Source organism: Protopterus annectens, chromosome 10.part0 (genome assembly GCF_019279795.1).
Source record: "Protopterus annectens isolate FY-2018-M chromosome 10.part0, PAN1.0, whole genome shotgun sequence".
Lineage (NCBI taxonomy): Eukaryota > Metazoa > Chordata > Ceratodontiformes > Protopteridae > Protopterus > Protopterus annectens.
Genome location: NC_056744.1, coordinates 1,319,991,396 through 1,320,019,319, shown reverse-complemented (window position 1 = coordinate 1,320,019,319; position 27,924 = coordinate 1,319,991,396).

Here is a 27,924-nt window from a genome sequence, read left to right as displayed (position 1 = left end):
TTTTGATATAGTGATAGAGAAAGGTTTTGGTGACATTCAGACTCCAATTATGGGGAAGGTGATAATATTTTTTGATTTTCAATCCTGAAGTTAAGAATGACTACCCAGAGACATCTGAGATATCAGTAATGTCATACAGCAGGGTCCAAATGGAGAGATGATGAAATGAACAAGAAAAGAAAAGTAGTATTGATGCAACTGAATTCATTCCCATGTCTTGGTGAGTACCTTCACATGGCAGATGCTGTTTTCACAAGCTCTCACCAGGACAACACTGATATGTAGACTATATCATATATATATATAACATATATCATAAAGACAGGTAGGTTATGTGCATAAGTCCCAGGATAATAAAACATGTCTAGTCCTGGTGTGTGCACTGGTGCCAGGACTGGAAAAAATGGCAGTGTTTAATCCTCAAGACAGAGGAACATTCCTACAGTGGTGTTAGGCTGGGCTCAGGGGAGGATTATACCCTGTTGTAGAAGGAAGTAATAGACCACGAAAAACAAAAAAACTGACAGACAAAAAACAGCCATGAAGATGACAAAATGGACTATTGGGGATAAGGAAGAAAATTATGCAAAAAACCCAGAGTTTCCGGATGAATGATATTCAGAAAGATTAAGAGAGAAGTTAGAGGAAAGAAAACTACATGTACAAGAAAAACTGTCAAAGGCTTCAAATGTACATTTGCATTCATTAATACAACAGATCCATGAAAAATATTACATAGACAAAGAAACTTTGGGTCACCTGAAAAAAGAAGTGACAGAGGAAGAGCAAAAGTATAAAGATACAACCCGGAGATTTTTGAAAGCTATAAAAAAGAAACATGGACATAGGAAAGAAAAAGATATCTGATATGGTGCAATATTTATGCAAAGAGAAAGCCATACTAATCAATATAAAAAGCAGCACCAAATATATTTGAAGAGAAGTACAGGCAAAGGCACCCAGATATAGAAATTTTCACAATATAAAAATAAAGAAAACAAAGGTAGAAAGTAGAAAAGAGGATTAGCAGTAGAGAAGTTAAAAAATAGAAACTGAAGTTCTAGATTACCTGTGAAGTGAAGGGTTTAGTGTAGAAAATCCAACATAGGTAATTTCACAACATGATGGACAAATGAGCCCCCAAATTAAAGAGAAAGTGGTACAATGATGTCTTCTGATGCCTTGCCACATGATGGTGCCTTTGATAGGAAACTGTGACAAAAGTCCAGTTGGAGTTGCACAGTAAGGGAAGGTGTAGAAAACAATGGCAACTCTGACAGAGGGAATGTTATGGAGTGATGGGCCAATGATTTCCCATATGAATGAGCAGCAGATGATGCAGAATGCAGCTGAAGATAATATATCATAAGAATATGCTCTGGAACATTCTGTCAAATGCCTGCAGGAAACAGAAAATAAAGAACGTAGTCTCAGTTTTAGACGAAAGTGATCTAAGGGAAGAGTTACTTGATGTAATAGAGGTGGATAGACATATTAAAATGTTGAAATAAATAGATTACAAAAAGTAAATAACACCCACAATGTTAGAAGTCTGATAAAACAGATTAACACAGCAATCAAGAGAGTTAACAGAAATTCATGTGATATAACACAAACAAAAAGGATATTACTGAGCAGCTAAATTAATAACAGATAGTCAACTCAAAAGGGAAAGGAAATGAAAGGAAAGGAAGAATAAAATGTCATCATGGAGGTATTGAATAAAGAAAACTATAAAGCAATTAGCAGAAGAAGTAACTCTGTTAGAAGACTATAGAAGAGGGAAGAGATCAACAAAAATACTTAGAAAGATAGATATGGTAAAAGCAGTGTGCAACATTAGAACAGACAATGATCTATCATACAATATGGGAAATAATAAGCTAAAGATATCAGCACAGGCAGAAAAATTTAGCAGATATGCAGATAAATATAAAGGCAAGGTAGAAAATAAGCAGGTCATTGGTGACCCAAAATGCTTTATATTGAACTGGAAAACAAATCAAAATGAGTAGAAATACAACCAAAAAAAGAAAAATATAGTTACATTTTGTAGAAATATTTATGAAGACCAAGTGGCAAAGGTTCATAGATAGGTTCATAGATAGGTTCAAAGATGCTGAATTGATAGAAAAATTAAAAGAAAAAGAAGTTCCAATGCACAGGATATGAAATGGGATGAAGTAATGTCCAGAGAAATTGGAACAAAATTAAGGAAAGCTCCTAACTATAAAATCCCAGGCCAAGATGCAGTCCTTAACTTCTGGCTAAAAGTATTAACATCTTTACATAAAGATTTAGCCCTGAGTAAGAATTACTTATGTGAGTATCCCAAACAAACACCAACCTGGTTAACAACAGGGAAAAATTATACAACTCCTTAAGAGTGAACCTGCAAGCCATCCTAAGAGCTATAGATCAATAACTTGCCTTGTGACCATATACAAATAATATGCTGGTCATTCTAAGGAGATCCAATACTGGGTGGCTTGGGAAGACATGGTTAAAAGACTATGTTGTTTTACCGGGTCTATATTATAACATTGAAGTCTAAAAACTTCGAATGTTATAATATCGAACCCAGTAGAGTGGACGCTTGAAATAGCAAAGCTGCAGAACACCGAATACTTTCCTAGGGAAAGTATTCAGTGGGCCGTTTCTGCAGCTTCGCTATTTCCTCAACTGTGGCACGAAGGTTACGGATCGGGTTAAGGTAAGTGTGCGAATGAAGGTGAGTGTGCGATTGGGCGTGGGTTAGGTGAGTTAGGGATAGGGCACAGGTCAGGTAAATGTGCGATTGTGTGGATGTGAGGGTTAGGATGGGGTAGGTGAGTTAGGGTTAGGGAGCGGGTAAGGTGAGGCTGCGATAGTTAGGGACCTTAGGGTTAGGGTTGGGTTAAGGTAAGTGGATAGCTAGTGGTGTATGTCTGGTTTAGTGTAGGATTTTGTGAAGTGTATGTGTGTGGATTATTTATTTTGGTGTGTTTGAGTTGTGTGTATGTTTGTGGGAACAGCAAATTTTTTCCCTGGTAAAACATTTGCTATTCTGACTGTTCAGTTTTCTGGTGTTTTGATTGAATGGGTTCGATATTATAACATTCAAAGTGTTTGGACTTCGATGTTATAATATAGACACGTTTTACCAAGGGTGGTCTGCATCTTTCCCCTCTAGGCTTTCAAATACTGACTAAAACTTTATCGACCTTCACAGTGCATTTTTTAGGCAAAGCCAAACTGACAAACCTACTGACATAGCAAAATCAACTCAACTGAATACCAGGGTACTACTCCTCAGTGCCATTAGCCTAAATAAAAAAAAACTACAATCTCTCCAAGTCCTCCTCATACTCAAGAATATAGACATCTGTGCAGTGACCAAGACATGGTTTAAAGCAGCAGAGAGTACCCTGATAGAGCAATGTTTCACTACCTTCCACACTTTTAGACCAGTAATGGCACAAAAAGAACTAAAGGTGGTGGTGTTTCAATAATAGGGTGGTCAAACAGGACAATATGCCAGAATTTCTCCACATGGAGATCACCACAGACAAAATCCCATACCATATTCTAGCCAGGTATAGGTCACTCACCATGTCTCATGAAGCTTACAATGCATACCTGGGCGTACTGGAGACAAGAACTATCCAACCTAACACCATACTCATGGTAAACTTTAATTACTCCTCTATAGGCTTGGAATCCTATATGGCCCCAAATCTACAGGCACAGAGATTCCTGCACTTCATAAAAATAAGTGAATTTGCCCACTAGAGGCTCCAACATATTGGACCTTGTACTCACAAATATGAGAATACCCTGCACCCCCTCCAATGTCTCATTCACCCTGGTAAGGTCCAACCATAAAGCTTTCTCCTTCAAAATTAAAATCAACTTTATAATCCCATCAACACCAGTAACAGTTAGAAACTATTCCAAGGCAAATTACCTTTTATTAGTTGATAGTTTGTCAAAATTCAATGCCCCCCCCAACCCACTGAACACTGCAGCTTATGCAGAATTGCTCTCAGAAACTCTGTACAACCATCCCAATGTCTGCATTCATGCTACTATACCTACCAGAAGTAAGCCCAGGACTAGCCCCAGAAACTAACTGCCCTGGTGGCATCATAAATTAAACTGGATATACAACAAAAGAAAAAAACATGGCAAAAATCAGGAAGGGTAATTCCAAAAAATATAAAAATGCTCTCATTAAACTAAATAGGCAACTAAGAGGGTTAATTAGATCATGCAGCTTTCAGGTTAAGATAGTTTCTCAAGTGAGAGATAACCATAAGGCCTTCTACAGCAATGTCAAAAACTTTAGGGGCAGAACATAGTAATATGCGAACTGGTAGTAAATGGTGCCACATTCATCAAGCCTGGTGATATAGTAAACTTGTTAGTGGACAAATTTAGTTCCAAATTTATATCCCCCCAAAAATACCCTCAGACATAATACGTCCAACTATAACTAGGGAACGTGTATTGGCTGGATTCAGTAAAGCCAATAATATGGCCTCAATGGGACTTGATAACATCCCAGGATGCTTTCTGAACAATTTAAAATACATCTTATCAGGACCCCAGGTGTCATTATTTAACTATAGTCTTAAAAAAAGTTTTGTGCCATGTGAATGCAGAACTGTAGCAGTCATCACCCTTCATAACAGAGGATCTTCAACAGATCCTAGAAATTGCAAACCTATTGGTCTGACTAGTCTCATTTGCAAAACAGTGGAAAAAATTATCATGGAAATTACCAACAAGGACATAGGAAACGTCTAGACACTATCCATCCCAGTTTGGCATTTTCAAAGGAAGTTTATGCTTACTGAATCTGGTGGACTTCTTTGAAAATGAAAAAAAAGCTAATGGATGAGGGAAAAATGGTGCATACAGCCTACTTACACCTGGCTAAAGCATTTGATGCATAACCCACTTGACATTGCCAACAAACTTATAGATCTAGGTATAAACACCTTTTTAATATGCTGGACAGCTAGCTGGCTGGGTAGGACCCAAAAGGTTAGAAATGGTGAGGCCAACTCCACAAAGAGGCCAGTCACCAGTGGAGTACCCCATAGCTCTGTGTTAGGCCCACTCCTCTTTGACATCTACTTCTGAGATATTAACGCTAATGTCAAAGGCCTCTGTCTAACCGAGTTTGAATCCCCAAGATAACAACACCCTTCAATAAGGTGTAACACAGACAAACACTTGGTTCCAAAGCCATTGCTTAAAACTTAATACCAAAAAATTAATTATAGTACCTTTTGGGAAGTCTGATACCCTGGGTAACTACATCATCAATAAACACCCTTAAAAATTGATTTACAAGTCAGATATATAGGAACTCACGTACATAGTTACCTATCCTTCAACCAAAATACATCCAAGTTAGTAAGAAATCCCTTCTGTGTTGTTTAACTTAAAAGCAAGGTAATAGCAGCTAGGTCCAGGGAGGTCATCATACCACTGTACTCCCCTCATCAGACTCATCATAGAGTATAATGCCCCCTTCAGTATGTACCTGGCTATTCACATGCACATGCAGCAAATGGAATGTCCACAAAGGTAACTTATAAAAAGAATACAGGGAGTAAACAGAATGTCCTATGCTGATTGCCTCAAAGCCCTTGTCTCTACTTGGTATCATACAGACTTCTGAGAGGTGATCTTTAACTGGCATACAAGGCATCACTAGACCCTGTATTGATGAACCTTTTGCACATTCGCAAAACAAACAATATCAGAACTACTAGATTAAAAGACCTAAATTTTGCTTGAGACTTAAATAGGACATGTTGGAATGATAGGTATGTTTCTCAGAAAATCCCATTCTCTGGAACAGACTCCCCACCCATGTGAAGCAGAGCTCTTCTGTAACCCTATTTAAATGCAACTTGGACCAATGGCTTAGTAATCAGAAATTCACCCCACTCTGGCATCTATGGACAGAGGCAGTCAGTAAATCACCACCTTTGTAAATCAAATTTGTGGATAACATATGGGTTGCATGGCTAGGCTTATATGGGCCATAGTGACCATTAGCCTATTATGCACCTATGAACCTATGATGCAGGTTTATAGTCATTTAGGAAAAAAAACTTCAATCATGGCAATAGAACAAAAAGGTAAATAAAGAAAGTCATGTGGAACACAGGATCATTTGTTGCTAAGTAAAGCCACAGAGAATTGTAAAAAGGGGAACAATCTAAATATGGCATGGATAGATTACAAAAAAGCATTTGACAGCATCCCACATTCTAGCATAAAGGAGTGCTTACAGATGTATAAGATACATCTTACATCAATCAATTGCAATGACATCCATAAAACAGTGGTAAACCACTTTGCAGTTAAACCACTACAAAGGACAAATTATTATCTCAGGGATAAAAATTCAGAGGGGAATAGTCCAGGTGATTCTTTGTCATTGCTGCTGTTTTGTCTTACCCATTAAGCTGTTTACTTAACAGATTAGGTTGTGGTTAAAATTTGGTTCCCATAAAACAACCTTTATTATAGACGTATCTGCTTTTTGTGGATGACTTAAAACTGTATAGTTCCTCAGATGAGGAGTTGAAAGTACAACTTGCAAGTGGTTAAAACTTTCTCAGATGATGTAAGAATGTCATTTGGTTTTGATAAATGTGCAAAAGCAATTTTTAAAGTTGGAAAGTTGCAGTACCAAGAAAATATCAGTCTGACAGGAATGTGATATGAAGGAACTTGTATATAAATATTTGGGAACTGATGAATAACAATGGCAAGCAAACACTAACAAATGTGAATAGAAATCAGTAAGGAATACTTCAGAAAATTAAAACAGCCTTGACATCTAGGAATAAAGTACAAGGTATACATCAATTTGCTCTTCCTGTTATAAGTTACAGTTTTGAGGTGAATGACTGGCCCCAAAAGGTTTTGGATCAGCTGGAGAGGAAAACAGGAAAAATGTTTCATGCTTATCAAATGATATATAAAAATCAGTGTATAACAAGATTATGTATTCCATGCGCTGAAGGAGGTGTGGGCCTCCTCAAAATTGATTACATGTATAGATCTGTAGTTATGGGATTGCATGCATATCTGCTTATCTTCTTAGATCCAAACATAGTAAAAGTTTCAAAACATGAGGAGAGCAAATCAAAGATGATCTTTCTACTTAGTTTAGCAGAGGCATTCTGGTGTCAAGCAGGAATGGAAATAAAACCATAAGTAGACAAAAATCAGCAGCTGAATCTGCCAAAGGACAGAAGAGATAATATAAGATAAAAGATCAGACGAGGAGGAAAGAAATGTTAAAAATCCATGAATATAGTGTCAAACATAGAGTTCTACAGGAACAACCTCAAGATGATCAGGATTTAATGCTGGAGTGCTTATGGAAAGGTAAGATGAAACCAAAAGATGAGAAGTTAATAATGGTAGCCCAGGATAGTGGACAATGTACACATTGGTTCACAAAGTCATTTGAACATGTGGGAAAAACATAGAAATGTAGGTTCTATAAAAAAAGTCTTGAAAACAGTCACACAAGTTGTTGCTGCGTGTGATATACTCACGGCAGAGGGCCTGTACACTCAAAGGCACAATAATGTGGCAAAACCATTGCAATGGTGGAGATTGTGAAAACACTACAATATAGAAGCAGCTGATAAGTATTAGAAACATTTACCACAAACCATTATAAAGAATGATGAAGTATACATCACAAGGGATCACCCATTACTAACAGTTCAAAAAATAGGTATGAGAAAACCAGACATAGTAGTAATGAAAAAAAGAGAAAAGTAACATTGATCATTGGAATTGCTATACCTGGTGATTATCGTGTCTTACATACAGAGAGACATATGCAGGTAGAAAAAAAGAGCAGTGTGGAAGAAAGATACCCAGACTGTTCCAACAGTATTAGCAGCAATGGATCTAATAAAAATAAATCTACAGTTGCACTAATATATGCTACTGATGCATATAACTTTGTATGAATTGCCAAAGAAACCAGTTCTGGGCACATTGTGAGTGCTGTGAAAAGCACTTTTGGCTTGCATCAAAGATTGAAACAATACTAATTTCATCAACTTTAACTATACCCTGACTTTGGAATGGGGCATTTCCTGTCATGGTATTAAAAACCTTAACAACTTGCAGAAATTAAACAGGAAACAGCAGGCAGCCAGTTGGCAGGGTCTGGTAGTGAGCAACTGTTAGCTCCAATGGTTGTCAACTTTACCAAGCCAGGGTCGATTTCACAAGGGATATTGGAACCCAGATCCCATATCACTACTCACATTTTTGTTATAATTAAAGACAAAACATGATAGGGGAATTATATCACCATCTTTGAATTAGTGGATATTGATGATATTCAATGGTTAGTAAATGCAGACAATGCTGGGTCCAAGGATTTACTGATAGTCCTCGTGGCTTTAGGTAAGAAGTCCACTTCTTTGGCATTTATTAAGAATTGGGATAACTGGATAGCAGGTTTCACACTTTATATGGCAGTTTTATTGAGGAAGAGCCTCAACAGGCACATCCACTCTTGTTTTATTTTTTTTTAACCATATGCAAGGCCTACCATGCTCGAAGCAGATTGGTATAGATGTTGTATGACTAGTGTTTTTGTAAACTACTGGGATGATCACGACCCATATATTTGGTTCAGTATAATTTTAGACAAAACTAGTCCAGGTAGTTCTGGGAATGCTTGGGATAAGGTTCCAAAAGGTAAGACATGTTTGACTTGCCATCTTGCTGATTGATTCCAGTATGGTAAGAACCACCCCACAGGCAAGTGTTAGCCTAGAACTTCTCTGTCTTTTATTCCTTCAAACCAAGGTGAGTCTGAGAGGAATCTGCATTTTAAATTGGAAAGAGCAAGTAGAGGGAGATGTTTATTTCTTTTGAGGGTCTCAGCATCAATAAGTCTATACACTATTCTATCAGAGTTTAGGAGATGACCTCAGAATTGCTCATTTATCCAGCTAAGCTCTCAGTCTTCTTTTTGTCAAAAGGATTTTCTTCAGATTTTTTAGTTCATAGGAGGTCATGGTTTCATAAGAGGTTACTAGGCTATTGGATCTAAGGCCTTTATAAGCCAAGCTATGTTATACGCTTGTTTCCTTACTGACCAAGCTGTATGGTCTATATTTGCAGCTTGAGTCTATGATCAACACCAACTGCCCTTATCCAAGAGGGACATAGATGACACCTCTGGGGTAAATGTATAGTCTCCCATCCTGTTGTCTAAGTTATGCTTAAATAGGATTATTGAAGAGTTGTGTTTTAAGTGACGTAGGAGTTTGTTCCAGAGTAGTGGCAATCTCTGGGAGACATATCTGTCTCTCCAGCGTGTCCTGTTAATGTCACAGGCTAGGTTAAGATCCCTTGGAATCTTGTCGCATTTAACTTGTGAATGTGCAACATTTCCATTTTCCTGTATCACTGAAGTGTAGGTGGGAGTAACAACCTTAATTTGGGTACTTTCAGAAAAGTGCTAAGCCATTGAAGGACTACTGTGAGTCCCCCAGTTACTTCCTTCCTCAGAACAAGAAAACCCCAAATAAAATCCTTTCCTTTGCTTTACTGGGGGAGCTACCTGTATGGCTCCCTGTTGAAGAAGGTCCATAATGAAGTGTTTAATAATCTCTTTTTGGTCTTTAGGGACCCCTGTTGGATGAGGAAGATTTAACCGCTGCAATATGTATCCCACATCTATCAGTATGCACAAATTATGATTCTCTGGTGATACATTTCACTATCTGGATACACAGAGAATGTCTGACTGCCATTTTTGTTAAGGAGGTGGGAGGAAATGGGCTAGGATGTGAGTCTGGGGTAAGTGAGTGAGGGGAAAGCTATATAGTAGTCATGGCTTCTTACTGATGGGAGTTAAAGCTCTGAGGCCCTCCAGGCTTCTATTTGCTGTCCCATTACTATTTCTTCTTAAACTGGCTTTGTTTGCCCTTACCTTGATTATGGCAAAAAATTCCAGGTTTGGTTGGGTAATTTCTATCATAGTGTAGCAATGATGAATGAAAAAGATGTTTTACACCTTGCACTACTTTATTTCCTTAAAATGGTCAAGTCAGTAAAAAGATCCCTAAGAATCTGTGCTCAGTGTTAGGTAAGGAAGAGCTGGCCAGTAATCTACTTGCAAATGAAATAACATCAGGTAGGAGATCAGGCTCTTTCAAGACCCCCTTAGAGTCATCCCTAATTTCTACCTTAGCCATAGCCAAGGAGATGCCAGGTAAGTATAGGTTCAAACATCATTTATCCATTCCTCTTGGCTCTTTAGTAAATTATTTTATTAGTAGAGGAGAAGCTGAGGTATATTACGCAAGCAATAATGCCCAACAGGGTGTGTGTTCTTGTGTAAATAAAGCATACCCAGGTGGGTTCTGAGGCCAGCACCAAATACTGCATTCCTTGTCATCAAAAAATAGCAGGCAATTAAACTGGTTTCAGGTTGGTAATACTACTTAGTCAAACACATTCAAAGAAATCCTGTAGTTTAAGGTAGTCTTGAAAGTATAGCATGATCTTTAAGCATACCTCTCAATCTCAATCTCTTAAGCATAAAAAATCAGGACAAAGCCAAAAATAATGGGTGGTAGCAAAGGCTCAAAAGCAGAGACAAATTTTAATTATTGGTCTTATAAACTTAAAAAGTTAATAGAATTATAGCATTTGTGTTAGCACGTATTCACAGAAGGATTTCAAGTCTAAAGCTAAAATGCCTGTCATTATTTAGTGACTTTAGTCTTCAATGGTTTGTCAAAAAATACAAAGTTAATGAGGAATAAATTATAAATAATGAGGAAAATATGTGAACATTTGACAGATACGTCTTTCAGATCAGACCATCTACTTTTCCCCTCCACAAAAAAAAAAAAATAATAGACTCCTCACCATGCTGCTGAATGACAGACACTCAAAGAGAGCCTGTATTTTACTACAGTTCAGAAAGTATAGCCTTTAAGTATTTAGGTATTTCTGAATTTTGTTGAAATTGCAGCTTCCTCGTGGATTGTAAGTAGTTGCCTATCCTTCCCAAAGAAAAAATAAAGAAGTAAAACAATGCAATTGGTGAAAAAATATTACGGGACTGCCTATGCTAGAACAAAAAAACAACAGCTTGTTTTTCATTTATTAATTTCCTTTTATGTATTTTAACCTTTCATGCTCCAGGGCAGGTAGACATATATGTGTTTATATATATATATATATATATATATATATATATATATATATATATATATTCATATATATTTTATAAACCTGATGACTCTAAAACTGTGCCAGGAAGTTATGTAAAATGCATTATAGAAATTATAAAAAACGTTTGCCAAGATAATGTCAGAATTTCATGATGTCTAACATTTTTTTTATTTCAATGCATGACACACTATGAAGTCTTATCTCATTTATTTTATTTCTGTTATCCTATTAGGCCAATACTTAGATATTCCCAAATACACTTACATATTACCAAATGAGACTACTGGATTTTCAGAAGAATTTGGTTTCTCATTTGTGATGAATTATGACTTGCACAATTGCAAATGTTAAAAAAAAACATTAATCAATGACAATTTGAATCTAAAAAAGCAGTATTTAAAATAATAAAATGTTGATATATTGCTTGGAAACAAATTTTATTTAAAAAAAAGTATGTACTTTGATTCAATGAATGTGGACTTTATCAGACTAACATAAAAATGTGCCAGAAATAATATATACATATATATATATATATATATATATATAATGTGTGTGTGTGTGTGTGTGTGTGTATATATATATATATATATATATATATATATATATATATATATATGCATGTGGTTTACCTTCCTAAGGTCACAATGCCATTGTACAATGCTCTGATGTGCGAAAGTACAATGGCAAGATTTGTTGAAGTGTGAATTCAAATGAGCGAATACCAGTATGCATTTGTTCATGTGAATTCGGCAGTCCGAGTGCAGATCGCACTACAGTGGGGATCAGGACATGTACCCCTTCCCTCACTGTAGTGCGAACTTAGAGTTAGTATATTAAATTAGCAGGGACGTGGGTGTGCATGAGGGGGGCTTACCCCCCCTGCATAACAGTGTTTAGAGCATCCATACTTATCTATAATTCTCTAGATGTTTATATTGACAGCTATATTTGTGTCAAGTTTTATAATTCCCTGGTTGTTTTACCAATATAAAAATGTGTCTATCCAACACATCTAGCTAGGAAAACAACATTTTCCAAACTACAAGAGTAGCGATCCTTTACCCAAAGCTTGAGAAGTTTTTGTGGGTTGCAAGGATATACACTGAGTTTGAGAATTTTTTGTAGGTTACAAGGATATACACTCCCCCAGATTCAATAATCCTCTGTGCAGGACTAATCTAGTCCTGCACGGAAGCAGCAGTCTAAGAGGAGGATGGCAGTGCGCCATGCATATTAAGGAAGGCACGTTACCTGAACACCTAATGCTACACGGAGCGTGGACGAGTGCAGGGGGCGTGTCTGAGAGCAGAGTTCTCAGAATAAACACGCCCCTGCAAAGTAGAACAGAAGAATGTGTACATAAAAGAGCGAGACCACTCATAAGTGTCCTCATATCCCCACCAACAGTCTCCATATGTTCAACAGCAACAGTACACTAAAAAAAAACATGAAGAAACCCTTGTAGTAATGTATTTAAAACTCCAAGTACAGCTAACTGTAGGTGTGCGGGTTTGCCCATTGCTTAGCTATGGGTAAAGCAGCATAAAAGGCAGAAGAGAACAACAAGGAAGATATAAGCAAATGAAGCAGCACAGCAATAGCGTAGTGGTCAGAGCATCCACCTAACTAAGAGGCATTCCCGGCTCGAGTCCCACTGCAGCACATACCATTTTCCATGTGTAATCTGTATACGAACACTTATGTACATTTTATTGCTGTATAACTTACCAAATAACATTTAAATGTGAACTGGAGTACGGCATGAAATGCACATGTGAAGAGTCAGTACCATAATGAATAAGTCAGCAGTAAGCAGGCGTAAGCACAGATAAGTAGTAGTAAGCATATGCAAGCAATAGTAAGTGTGTGCAAGTGTGTTTGGGTGGGGTGAAGCACCGCCAACACAGATTAAGCAAAGGAGATATTAACTGTGTGTAACACACTGTAACCAGAAGTCAGCAGTGCTAACCTCTGCGCAAACCCGCTCACAACCGCTTGAAAGTGCCTTAAGCACACTGTATCCAACGCGGATGTCACGTGTGGGTCTGTGTACACTAATGGAGTCAGTCGTAGGTATTGAAAAGCATACGTGGCACACAAGGTTGGCCGATATGCACACGAAACACAGTATGCAGCAATACCAGTCAACATTACCGGATATGTAGCTAAAGAATTAGAGGTATATGTGTTTGTATGAATACCCATAACTATATAGATATATACCTCCCCTCTCTGTAGTACACATTTATACATACATAGAAAGACATATAAATAAATAAATACCCACAAATACAGATAAACATATGCAGACACCTATACATCCACATGTCGTTAGATATATATATATATATATATATACAGCAATATATATAAATATATATGTATGCAGACATATATATATATATATATATATATATATATATATATATATATATACATATATATGTGTGTGTGTGTGCGCGTAGATATGCGCAGATATATAACTATGATAAGATACAACACCTAAGAATGACATATGTTCACATGCCATGCCATTGGAGGTGAGGGGCCCAAGCAAGAAATGTGTATCATGTAGCATGAACTCCCCTCCCCCCAGCCGGACAGAGGAAACATACAAACAAACCCACAAACAATGTAAACAATCCACTGCTCCCCAGACCACAGGGAGGATACAACCGGGGGGATACAGTGGATCCGTGAAGTCTAATCTTGGAATAGAGACAGGAGCGTCCCTTGTGGGACACCCCAAAAATTGTCTTGTTATAGGAGGAATCCCGTGCGATGACCTATCAATGCGGGGTGTGTACATTCCCGGACTACAAGGGTGGGAAAACCTGATGACCCATGGGTCGAGACAACATACGAGATGTGTCCTGTGAAGTGGAGAGTGGGCAGTGTGTAGTGGTGTGTTCAGACCTGACCTGCACCCAGAGAAAGGATGATTGCTGTAGAGGAAGTGTGGGTGGGGGAACTATGGGTATGTAATTATGGGTCTAGGTGTGCAGGTGTTTGCTGGAGTGGGTCTATTTGGACTGTCCCAGGGATGTAAGCAATAGTGTCCATTGGCCGGAGCCGCCGCCCTACAGGCAGCCACTCCCACTACGAGTCCCACTGCAGCACAGTCTATTGTACATGGCAAAGAACAGAATAACCAGATGTAGATGTAAAAATGTAGAGGTGTGTGTGTGTGTGTATATACATTTACCTACATGGAGATATACCTCTCCCTCTCTGTAGTACAAATGTATACATATAGAGACAGAATATAATTAAATACCCACATATAGATGTATACATATGCAGACACCCATACATCCATATGTCATATATATATATATATATATATATATATATATATATATATATATATATGCATACATATACAGATATATATATATATATATATATATATATATATATATATATGTGTGTGTTTGTATAGATATGTAGATATATATATATATATTTATGTATATATGTGTAGGATATGATACAGCAGTTAAGAATTACATATGTTCACAGGCCGTGCCAATGGGGTGAGGGGTCCAATCAACAAACATGTAACAGATAGCATCAGCCCCAGCTAGACAGGTGAAACATCCAAATACAATACAAGTAAACACACCACTGCTTCCCAGACTACAGGCAGGATACTACCAGTGGGAGAGACCAGCCAAGTCTAATCTTGAAACAAAGACATCAGTGTCCCTTTTGGGACACCCCAAAAATTGATGATGATCGGAGTCAGTCCCTGTAATGATTTATCAAACCAGGCCATGTACGTACATGGACTACAAGGTTGGGCAAGCCTGATGACCCATGGGTCACGACAACATACTACATGGGTCCCGAGATGTGGAGAGTGGGCAGTATGCAGTGGTGTGGTTAGACCCCACCTGCACCCACAGTAAGGATGAGTGGAGGGGCAGGTGGAGGAACTATGGGTATGCAATTATGGGCCTAAGCATGCAGGTGTTGGCTGGTGCAGTTGTATTCGGACCACCCCGTGGATGTAAGTAATATTGCGAATTTGGCAGAGCTTCCGCCCATACCTCTCAACCTCTTAGAGCAAAACCTCTGGACAAAACCTAAACTGTTGGGGGGACAAATAGGGACAGATATCAAATATTCCACTTACAACCTTAGAAACCTGATAGAATAATAGGTTATGCATTAGCATGACTTTTCTGAAGGATGTGGAGTCTTTAAATTCAAATACTTGTCTTTATTTTATGACTTCAGTTCCCAGGTATTTGCCAGACAGGTGCAGATTGTAAGAGGAACACACCAAAATTATGAAGAAAAACTCTGGACAGTCTGCAGAAACTGTACAGTTGACAAGTATTCTTTTGCCTAATGGGCAGCCATTCCCTATATGGGTCCCACCACAGCACAGTCCATTTTACATGGCAAAGTATGGTATAACCATATGTGTTGTTGCATATCCCACTACATAACACCTAAGAACACATGGTTGCAACACCCCACTGTAGGCATGTAAGCCGATCTAATTGGCATCACAAGGTATTATTGTAGTCCTCACCCCCACCCAGGGGTGTGAGTGTCCAACGCAAACACCAAATACAGTGTATATGCACAGCTGTTGTCGTAGACGACATGGCCAGCTGTGGACCTTCTCTGCAGCCATCCTGCACATCCCTGGATAATCCCCCTACTAACACCCCCCTTTGTGCCCCATGCACACCACATACCTATCAACCCCTGTTCCATTTCTATTAATGTTTAAGGATACACGTAGGTGACACCCTCTTCCCCTACTATATTGCCAGTATCTGGAACCCCCAACCCACATGTATTATCTCACCTGTCCCACAGGACACATGTAAATAACAGATGAAGGAACATCACAAGCACACTTGGATCAGCACAGGCTCACCACCTTGCGAAACCCTCCCCCCAACTCACACTCTATACCACTACATCAACTAGTGAAACCGACACCTCTTGTCCTGCCTCGCATACAAATCCCAACATCCGACAAACCTTCCCTATTGCCACACATCCAATTATTCCTACAGGTTACTATACAGTTGCAATGTCACCCCACTACCTACCTACCTACTCCTTCACTATTCCCCTCTACTGTGCCACACAGGTATGGAATAACTACACCTAGCCCGAATACCTGCATGTAACCTATCCAGAACTGTTAAACAGGAATCCAACTTCACCTTAAATTGACCTTCGTCAACAGTCATACCTGACATGTAAACCTGACCTAAGCATGGAGTATTCTGACATGTTAACGTAAACTAAGGATGATGAATGGGGGACGTAGCTATGTTACGTCTGTTACCCTCTATGAATGTGAACACCTCAGTATTAATTGGAATAAGTAGCTGGAGTCACTGTGGAGCTCTACTCCCCAGGCCACCGCTGACAATGGACAAGCATACAGTCGGATTGTCCCGGTTGACAAATGTGAACTAAATACACAAAGTTGCACGTGTGTATGCGTGAGCAAGTGAGTGTAAGCCTGTTTGGCCACCAGTATGCAATTACCACACTGGTGAAGCAATGTAGCAGCTAACTCAATGCAAGACATTGCAACCAGAGGTCAGCAATGCTGAGCTTCACGCAAACCACCGCATACCCACCTACAAATGCTCTACAGTGCCTTAGTCACTCTGTAGCCAACAGCTGTTGTTGTGGCCATTAACAAAATAATCTGCACTGCCAGGTTGCAAACCCCCAACCCTGCACACTATAGTCGAAGTGAGTTCCACTAAGCCATGGCGGATACACATTCAGCTGCTGTGATCACAAACACATCATCCAACACAGTCATCCAACAGGATAGGTAATGTATATAAGTGTGTAGATTAATACCAGCACACATGTCCATTGCTCAACCACAGTATTATGAGCTGTCTATGTGCATCACAGAACAGTGCCTGTCCAATCATACTATGGGAACAGTAGTCCTGCATAATACCGAAGGGATAATGATGTATGGTGCACACCATGGGAGCATGTGAGCATGCTTCATGCACATTATGTCACACCTGGGGCTTTGGATCTGTGGAACTGGGAGATGAGACTGGCCAGGTGTGTGACCAAACCACTGCTACTCAAAACCCTGGCAGGATGCTACCAGTGGGAGAAATAGTGTAGACCAGCTAGGTCTACTCTTGACACAACAACAGATCCGTCCCTGGTGGGATGAACCAACAGTTGTGGGTCACATCAATGTCTCCACCAGTATCGGAGGAGGATCAAGGAAAGGCTGATACATATGTGGACTAAACAGATGAAGAGCCTGCATGTGCTTGGGTCGAGACAGTATACTAGAGGAGTACCGAGATGTGCAGAGTGGGAAATGTGTGGAGGTATGGTATGGCAGGGCTAGCAACTGGAGAATGGATGGATGCTGTGTACATGGAGCTTGGGGGCTGGGGAAAGGGAACATGGGTATGACATTATGGTAGATATATGCAAATGAAGCAGAATAGCAATAGTGTAGTGGGCAGAGCATCCACCTAACGCGCATGCATTCCCGGTTCGAGTCCCACTGCAGCACATTCTATTTTCCATGTGAAATCCGTATGTTAACATCATTGTGCTGTATAACCTACTAAATAACATTTATATTTGCACAGGAGTACTACCTTATATGCACATGTAAAGTGTCATAATGACTAAGGCACTAGTAAGCAGGTGTAAGCGCAAAAAAGCAGTAGTAAGCATAGATAAGCAGTTATAAGCGTGTGTATGTGTGTTTGCGCAGGGGTAAGCATTGCCTACATATATTAAGCAAAGTAGAAGCTAGATGAGTGTAAGGAAACTCAACCAGAGGTTAGCATTGCTTAGCTCTGTGCAAACCCGCACACACCCGTGTACAACTGCTCAAATGTCCCTTACTCACTTTGTATCTAACAGCCGGTGTTCTGCCCAGCAACAAAATATACAGCCTCTGCAAGGCCCAAACCCAGGACCCGGCACATCATACACTACGTGATTTACCAGTAAACCATGGCAGATGTACATAACCCTCTTATTACACATACATATCATCCAGCACAATCAGTAAATAGCACAGGAAATGTAGTAATACCACACCACACAACCTCTTAATGCATGAATCCCGGACATAGTGTGCCATAATGTGGGTACAAATAGGGATGTCTCTCATATATTGCTCTAATACACTTAAAACATTGCAAGTTACACAGTTATATGTAGTAGATATATTGAAGGAGATGATACATCTGAAACATGAACATGTCGGAACAAATGACTGACCTCAGTCCTAAAGTCATCCATGTCAATTGCCAAGAGAATGAGGTACAGGCCACACATATAAGCCGAACATGCATGGACATATGGACAGATATATATCTGTAAATGTAGACAGATAGACAGCTATAGGTATATATATATATATATATATATATATATATATATATATATATATATATGTGTGTGTGTGTGTGTGTGTGTGTGTATGACTCACAAATAACCATATAACAGCAATTGTACATAGAAAAATATGGTCAGTGTATATATCCATATATATGCAATGTATGTGTTCCCTAGTCCATGACTTGGATGGTGTCTAGGATGTGCACACCTCCCACATGCATGTACAGTGACATGTGGAACTGTGCCTGGGGTGTCTGGCCCATGTTGTGAACACAAATTATCATCAAATGTGCCAGTCTTGCCCACCTGTGGCAGGGACTGGTAATGGTCAGCAGGTTTTCCCTGCACCTACATTGATAGCATGCTAACAGCATTCCTTGATGTCAGTGTCATCTGTCCATACAGGGCATGTTATGTCCATTGTGAGTCACATGTGAAGGCACAGTGGGGTTGCTAACTGTGATTGGCTGGCCTTGATGTCACGTGTATGGGTAGGGCTTTGCACCCCAGCCTCTTAGCTATTTACATCTGTTATCCCTGTATGGTTGACATTGTGATATATAGTAGGGCCACGATAAATGAAATAAGCAAAACCCCTACACATTGCCCACACACTCACAACCACCTCTACACAGGATACAAGTTACAGACACACAGACACCTGTCATGTCTGGGAGTAGAACCCCTACCTAACTAGTCTACTACACTACAACACTACACAGTTATAGTACATGCCACGGACATTACTGAAGTACATCTTCCCCAAAGGTGTATTTCATAATTAATTACATCAGCAGGATTACCAAAGTAGGGCATTTGTAATATACTGTGAGTGAGTAACCTATAATGCATTACTCCATATACAGGCACTGAAACACACAAAAAACATCTAGAAATGGATAGAAATGGAACCCTACCACCGTTCTAAATCACAGTACAGCAGTACGCAGTTACAGGACGCGCTACGGCAATTACTAAGCTATTACTTTCTCAGAGGTGTATTTCTAGGTGAGTGACATCAACAGCCTTGCCAAAGTTGAGTATATGTATTGTACAGAGTGTGAGTAGCCTAAAAATCATTGTTTTTTATTCAGTCAGAGACACACACACACACACACACACACACACACACACACACACACACACACACACACACACACACACACACACACACACACACACACACACACACACAGACACACACACAGTTGCCAGGTTTGGGGTTCAAACACCTACCTAATTAGTTTATCACACTACAGCTGTATGCAGTTACAGAATGTGCTCCGGCGATTACTGGATTAGCACTTTCCCAGAGGTGTATTTCTAGGTGAGTGACATCAGCAGCCTTGCCAAAGTTGAGTATATGTATTGCATGGAGTGTGAGTAGCCTAAAAAGCATTGTTCTCTAATCAGTCAGACACACACAAACGGTTGCCAGGTTAGGGGTTCAAACACCTACCTAGCTAGTTTATCACACGACAGCTTTATGCAGTTACAGAATGCCTTACGGTGATTACTGGGCTAATACTTTCCCAGAGGTGTAGTTCTAGGTGAGTGTCATCAGCAGCCTTGCCAAAGTTGAGTATATGTATTGTACTGAGTGTGAGTAGCCTAACAAGCATTTCTCTCTACACAGTCAGAGACAGACAGGCACGCACACAAACACACATTCACACAATTGCCAGGTCTGGGGTTAGAAATACTACCTAACTAGTATATCACTACAGCAGTACGCAGTTATGGGACCCCCCATGCATATTACTGAGCTATAGCTCTCCCAAAGGTGTAATTCACATTGGATTACCTCAGCAGGCTTGTCATACTACTGCTATGGGGAGGGCAGTGTGTGCATGGGCCATACCCCATTCATGTAGGGGTTGACATGACACATGCGGGCACACACAGGGTCATATGTCACAGGTACGTGTATACAGCTACTAGATGGCTACTTCCTTGTACGGTCTTGTTGCACAGCTGGCAAGTGCACCACATAGTCTGTCATGCTGACAGGTACTGGTGGCTAGAATCTGCAGTGGGTTATATCCGCACCTCATGTGTTGGGAGCCCTTTGGCTGTGTGCCAGTTGGGACAGTCCCACATGGCTCCTTGTCATGGTCACCCTCTTCCACACATCTATGCCCATGTACCTTTGACTTATTATAGTGTGTTGTCCTTACAAATTTGTCTGTATTCCTATCCACTGTATGTGCAAGGTAGGAGTGGTGCATACTGACATGTGTCTGCACTGATAAATGCAACTGCCAGATATGTCTGGTCCACTGGTGTTTGCAGACATGGCCTTCATGTGTTTAAATGTGTGAGCATGCCCAGTATGACCTCTCAGTATGTTGTTGACTGACATTGCCTTCATTCCTCTAAGTGCGTGAGCATGCCCAGTATGGCCATCTGTGTTGCATGTGTGGATCAAGTCCAGGTAGTTTGTACTGCAGTGCTGACGTTTGTGTTGTACACCAACAGATAGCATGCTGTGTCTGCAGGGTATCTATCGATCATTTGGCATTGACTGTTGCTACATTTCTGCATAGTGGGGAGGCACCTGACTGTTTCTACTGTTCTACACAGAAGTGTGGGGAGGGGCACACCTGACTGTTACTATAAGTGTACATTGGATGGGGGGGCACACCTGTCACTTGTACACATTTGCTAGGACTCTACTGGTATGTCAGGTACTCCATTTCAGTCTGTAGTCTTACCTATCCTGCTGGCTAGAAGCTTACCAGTGTACTACAGATCCTAGCTTTGTTTACCTACATATTACTTTCTGACTTCCTAACCTTCACAACTTACATCTGACTGCCTGGCCTGCTGTGGTCTGTCTGTGTAGGCCTGGGGGAGGGGTTACCCATAGGGCACATTCAGAGGCCATAGTACTGCATTTGTTTGTGTTTGTCTTCAACTGTCCTGCTGGCTGAGACCGTTGTTGGGAATGTGAACCTTCCTGACTGACATGTCTGGCTCTTATGGACACACATATTGCTCAGGCCATTTCCTGCAATGGGTTTTGTCACCCAGTGTAGTACTAGCTACTATGGTGACTACAGTATGTGTTACAGATGTCATGATGTGACTATGGGTGTCTACTGTCTGCTGCCTTGACATTCAGCCACCTAATTCCCTTCCACGGTCACATCCATACCAAAACTACAGGTAAAAACACATTCTACTCCATTTGGCAATTGGTTGGTTGATTGACTTACCTTGAGGGTGTGCCGGACTTGAGGATGGTGCTGGAGGGCTGCCTATGTCGGATACACATAGTACACTCCCTATACATGGCTGGGCACAAGTAGTGTCATGTTTGGCATCCCTTTTACTGCCTGTGCGAGTCAGAGAGAGGTGTCATTCCCTGGGTCCCTACTGTGTCAGTGCATATTCTATGTATTACCTCTTTGCCAAGGCCAGGGCATACTGGGCACGGCCCCTTCTGCCTACTGGGGCAAGCTCAGGGTGTTCCTCCTCCAAGTCACTGTGTGCCTGTACAGGTCTTGGCATTGGTGGGGGGCTGTGTGGCCCTGCCCCATGCTGTTCCTGCTGCAGCTGATTCCGCAGGATCATATTGTGTAGCATAGCACATACCATAACAATTTGGGTACATGGTAGCTGGCGAATACTGCAGGCCTCCACTGGATGTGTCCAGACACCAGAACCATGACCTGAGCATCCCAAACACATGTTCTATTGTATGCCTGGCCTGTGCGTGTGCCTCATTATGGTGATTTTGTTCAGGTGTGTGTGCATTTCTGATGGGTGTCATCAGCTACGGCTCCAGTGGGTACCCAGCATCCCCCACTAGGTGATCGTAGGGGATGTCCACTTCAGCAAATCTTTAGTACAGCTGCATCAGTTGCCATATGTGTGAATCATCATAGCTTCCAAGGACAGCCAGCACACACATTTATTATAATGCCCTGGGCATCATGTACGACCTGGCAGTTGATGGAGGTGATCCCCCTGCTGTTGATGTAGGCCCTACCCTGCCCACTGGGTGGTGCTTTGATGCATAAGTGCATGCAGTCTATAGGACCCACTACCCCAGGGTAGTCTACTATTTGGTGGAAGAGACACATATTGCTGGTTAACACCTCACGTGCATTGAGGAAATATACGTGCTCACTGGCATGTGCTGACATGACATCCAGAAACTGGGGGAATACTCTGGATGTTGATGCTTGTGAGATGCCCATGACATCCCCAGTTGTGCTTTGGGAGGTACCTGTGACTAGTATACCTAGGCCTACACATACCTTGGTATCCACTGGGATGGGTTCCCCTCGGCCAGTTTGGTGTATCAGGTGTGGCCTGCACAGCTCAATGATTTGCTGTAGGTCTCTATCCACCCTATAGCACTCCACTATCTCCAGCTCATGTAGCCCCTGGTAGGTTACCCTGGGTCTGTACACTCTTCTTTGTCTCCTGTTCTATGTTGCCTGCTGCAGCCCTTCTCATTTTGTAGGTTTGTTTGCTAAAATTTCCCTGCTTGTATACACCAGTGGTGTAGAGTGTGAAAAAACCAGGGGGGAAGGTGTCTGCTTAGTTTATAGTAGTGTTCTGGGCTGGGCTGGTCTGCTGCCTGTGTAATTAGCTGATTCTGATACATTTCACCTGACAGCTCAGCTAGTTCCCCTTGATTACCTTCCTACTGCTGTTTTCCCTTCCCATTGCCTCGCTGTTTAAGCCTGTGTGCGCGCCACACAAACAGAGTGCTCAAATGTGCACAGAGCTGCTATTTCTTGGTTTAACTTCCTTTTTCTTCCTGTGAAACCCGGTGCGCAGCATGCACACCCGCTTACACTTTGTAAGGAGTGCTGGGCAGTTTGGACACACCTCTAACTTAGCTGTGCTAAGCTAGGAGCAGTCTCGAGCCACAGGGCTCCAGTCCACTTACAGTATGCCTGACAACCCCCATGATGTCACCTATATCCTAGTCTTGCACCCAGCTATTTCTACTGTTACACTCTTGGGAGCTGCCTCTCACCCTGGGGAAATCTTGGATTCACTATCCTTCCCCTCATTTGCATAGGATTGCCTGCTAATGCATAGTTACATGTCCCACACTGAGCCTACCCCCTTAGCAACCATTACTCACTGGCCAGGTTGTCTTATGCCTGCCATTGACTTGCATGGCAGAATACTGCTTTTAGTTAGAATGCTCATTTTAAGTTTGTTTTATTATTTTCCCCCGATCCCATTTGTGCGTCGCTGCCCTATGCTTAAACAGGCAAGATTGGCCAATAAAATAAATAAAAGTTGTTTTTTGTATTATTTACACATTTTAAAATGCCAATGGTCTTCTATTTGGTCATTGGCATGCCTCATCAATGATATGCAGCCTTTATTTGGAGCTGTCATAGCTCCGTTTTGTAGTTTGCAGAAATGTACTCGGTTACTAACCGAGTACATTTATGCAGACTGCACTGGTCCTGCACCGACAGCTGCCAGCTTCCTGGATCACAAATTACCCTGATTTGAATGATATTCACCTGCAAATGAGTGTAATTTGCATACAGGAGCTCGGTCTGTGCAGGATTAGCCTAAGAGCTCAAGTGCACGTCCTGGGAGCTCGTTTCTGGATTGCACATCTACCATATTGCCGAAAATAGCTCTTAGACTAATCCTGCATGCCATAAAGGGCTTCGTAAATCTGGGGGACTGAGATATAAAGTGCATAAAAAACACTCCACGGGATTCATGAAGCTCGGTGCAAGGATGGTGTTAGCCTTGTACCGACCGTGCGGCGTAGAGATGGCGCAGCAGCACCACATGCATATTAATGAAAGCACGCTGCAGCAACTTCCACATGCATGGGAAATGTGCGCAAGTGCAGGGGGCATGTCTAAGCGCTGCACTGAGGTGTGAACATGTCGGCTGCAGATGCGCAACCTAAAATGTTGACTAATACAGCCTGCCTCTAATAATAATCACTCCTATCAGTGTCCGTGGATACTGAAATGTATGCAAGACAGTTTTGCGAACACCAAAATAAAAAGTAAACACAAAGGCATGTAGCTAAATATTGAGACCCTGTCCCGTCCCTCGAACAAATGACATTTAAAACCCCGTGCCCATATTCCATTGTAGTGTTGATTGCTATACCAAGTGGAAGCGAAACACAGCATGTTAGCATGCCACTGCCCTTTGCTAAGCCTAGCCCAGTGGTCAGAGTATTCGCTCAATATCTGCCCATTCGTGGTCCAAGTTGTCCTTGTCTGGATGGCCCAAAGATGAACGAGTATTACCCGGGTCTACCTACCATGTCATGAAAGCTAAGTATTTGCATGTACCTATGTGCGTGAAGTACAGCATGTGGAAGATCAAAAATGCTAGGGTCATCCTCACAACCATATTGGAACCAGAGATATGTAGAGTACGCAATGTGTTCTGTTGTCTGTGCATGGGCCATCAACCAGAGGAGGGATGGATGGCGTATGTGGAATATGGGGGTGGGGGATGACAGGTAATGTAATAATTCGCCAATGGGAGACTGGGTTAGATGCACAATAGGTGAACTGGAGGTGTACAAGGGAGCAGTGGATGAATCAGAAAGAAAACCAAAGAACAAACATTCACATCTGTAATACAACCTGACAGGCCATACTGTAAAACACAATCCCACAAACATATGAACATTAAAATGTGCAATACACATGTACAGAAATGTTACTGGCTCACACCCACATAATGGCCTGGCCTGAAATATGCCATCCAACCCCAACACACCTGGATACATAACTGAATACCCATCATCCCCTCCACAGCACACCCCCCCCCTTCTTGAACGTCCACCAAAACAACCCATACTCGGGCTGCTAGCTTGGCACAGCCATATCTGCACATAGTAACCCCTACTCATATCTAGTAGGCAGTCTCACCCTAGGCAGTCTCAAGATTGCAAACTATGTATCCCTTGCATGTATAACTCTCCCTCATTTTCATAAATTCAAAAGAATGAAGGTCACTGGTCCCCAAAATTTTTGGCTATCTCTCATGGGATAAGTATCTGTTCTAAAGATTAGACTTGGTGGCACAACACGATGTCCAGTCCCGTAGACATCTGGACACAAGTTGTATGAGCAGTAGTTATCCACAACCCTGCTCAGCCTCCAGCCGGTCCTGCAGAACCTATGACCTGGGATTAAACACCTGACCATGATGCACATCTCCCCACGTGCATTATCGGGAATTTAAACCTTTCACATGAAGCATCCCCATAGCCATCTTCCAAATAGTACATGTCCATAAATTGTATACCCCGTCCAGGTTCCTCATCGTAATGATGCACACAACACCTGTATACAAACAGTACAGGTACAGGTATGTGGTCATTCATATACATGGCCATGTATAACTCCAGATATGTAGTCATATATCTATAAATGTACATACTTATATTAACATAGCTACACATCACACATACATGCATCTAAGTAGTTGTCAAGTATGTGTCCAATTCATAAATATGTATACTTGCAAATGTATACATATGCGTCTCAGAAAAGTATGAATTGTAACATGTACTATACCTATGTACACCACCCGACTCTCACATTTATTGCCAGTACTGTGGAATGGCTGTAGTAAAGTCATATATCCTAATTACCATCCACAGAGAATGTATCACAGATGGTTTAGTGGTAAAACCAGTGACTATGGTGTTCCTGTTCCCAGGTCCAAGCCATGCAAGGGCTAATTTTATATGATGGCCACAATAATGGCAGTCGTATATAGGGTGATTAAGGTGCTTTAAAGCAAACAACATGCAAGCGGGTATGCAAGCATGTATGCGTGACGGTAAGTGGCGGTCAGTCAACAGTATGGGAAATGTAAATAAGCTTGCAGGTGTATATGCATGTGTATGTACAGACTATATATATATATATATTTATATGTATATTTATCTATATGAAGAACGAACATGGTCACAATATAGCAGTCATAACGAATGTGAAGGGAAACAGCAGCGGAACCCCCCATAATATTTAGTGCTGTCATATCAAGTTGCCCCGAGGTGAGCAAACCTCTGCATCTCCAACCACAGGTAGGATGCTAAAAGTGAAACTGACTATGTCCCCGTGCTAAGTCTGGCTTTCAAACAGGTACAGGGCAGTCCCAGTCAGCAGTTGGACGAGACGAAAACCAGAAGACTAATTGAACACCTTGACCGTTATATGAACGTATGTCCCAGGACTATAAGCTTGGGATGTCTGAATATACTTGGAGTGAGACAACATACAGAATGTGTCTAGAGCAGTAGGGAATGGCGCATGTGTAGTTAGTAGTGTGGTTTTCCCAATAGGAAAATGGATGCCTGCTGTGTTAGTGAAGTGTTGAGGCATGTGTTTGGGTAACTATGAACCATGGGTATACATATAAATGAAGTAGAACACCAATAGTGTAGTGGTTAGAACATTCGCCTAATGAACAGGCATTCACGGTTCAAGTTCGAGTATAGCACATATCATTTTCCTTGTGGAATGAATGTCGTTCTGCTGTAAAGCCGACATTAACACATGTAAAAGTGAATGTGAGTATCACATGGGACTATTAACCAGATCCCTTTAATCAAAGTGGTACTGTCATAATAAGGCACAAGTAAGCACAAATAAGCGGCAGTAAACGCATATAACACACAGTAAGCATATGCGAGTGCACCTGAGTGGGTGTAAGCAGCGCCCAGCATAGGAAATGTATTTATGTATGTACAGATGTGATATATATACATATATATATATATATATATATATATATATATATATATATCTATATATATATATATATATATATATATATATATATATATATATTTATACACAAACACATATATGTGTGTGTGTATATATATATATATATATATATATATATATATATATACATATATCTATGAAGAATGAACGTCGTAACAATAAAGCATACACAAGGGATGTGAAGGGAATCAAGAGCAAATATGGTATTATATAGTGCTGTAAGCATATGTCATAAAAAGCTGCCCAGGAGTGAGCAGAGCACTGCTACTCACACCACAGGCAGGGTTTTACCAGTGGGAATAACATTGATGAATTGCTAAGTCTACTTTACACACAGATGGAAAGTAGTCCATGCTGGGACTACCAAAAATTGTAAAGCGCAAATGGCCGTAATCCATAACCCTAGGAAGGGCAGGTATGTTCAAAGATTACATGGCGGGAGTGCCTATGAATACACGAGGTGGGACAACATATGTGTAGGGCCCCTAATGCTCTGGAGAGGGCAATGTGTAGAGGTGTGTCATGGCTGTGATAACAAGTG